The sequence below is a fragment of the Myotis davidii genome, unplaced genomic scaffold, assembly GCF_000327345.1.
Source record: "Myotis davidii unplaced genomic scaffold, ASM32734v1 scaffold18, whole genome shotgun sequence".
NCBI lineage: Eukaryota > Metazoa > Chordata > Mammalia > Chiroptera > Vespertilionidae > Myotis > Myotis davidii.
This window is the reverse complement of record NW_006292696.1, coordinates 6,312,678-6,313,008: the sequence shown is the minus strand read 5'-3', so window position 1 is coordinate 6,313,008 and position 331 is coordinate 6,312,678.

Below are 331 nucleotides of genomic sequence, written 5' to 3'. Positions count from 1 at the left end.
TTTATGGTAACCCTTTATTTTACTTATTAATATTGATTTTAGAGAGAGGGGAAGGGAGGGAGGGAGGGAGGAAGAGAGAATGTGTTGTTCAACTTATTTATTATTTATGCATTCATTGGTTGATTCTTTTATGGAACTCACAGCCTGGCCTATCAAGTTGATGCTCTAATCAACTGAGCTATCTGGCCAGGGTTTATTTGATGCTTAAAATATATATAATTTTGGCTTTTCATGGTGTCAGTGCTAGCCAAAATTCTGTTTGATCTTTCAGTTTAAGCACCCATCCCATCATCATCTGACTTAGACTGTTTTAGTGTGCTAATTCCAAATT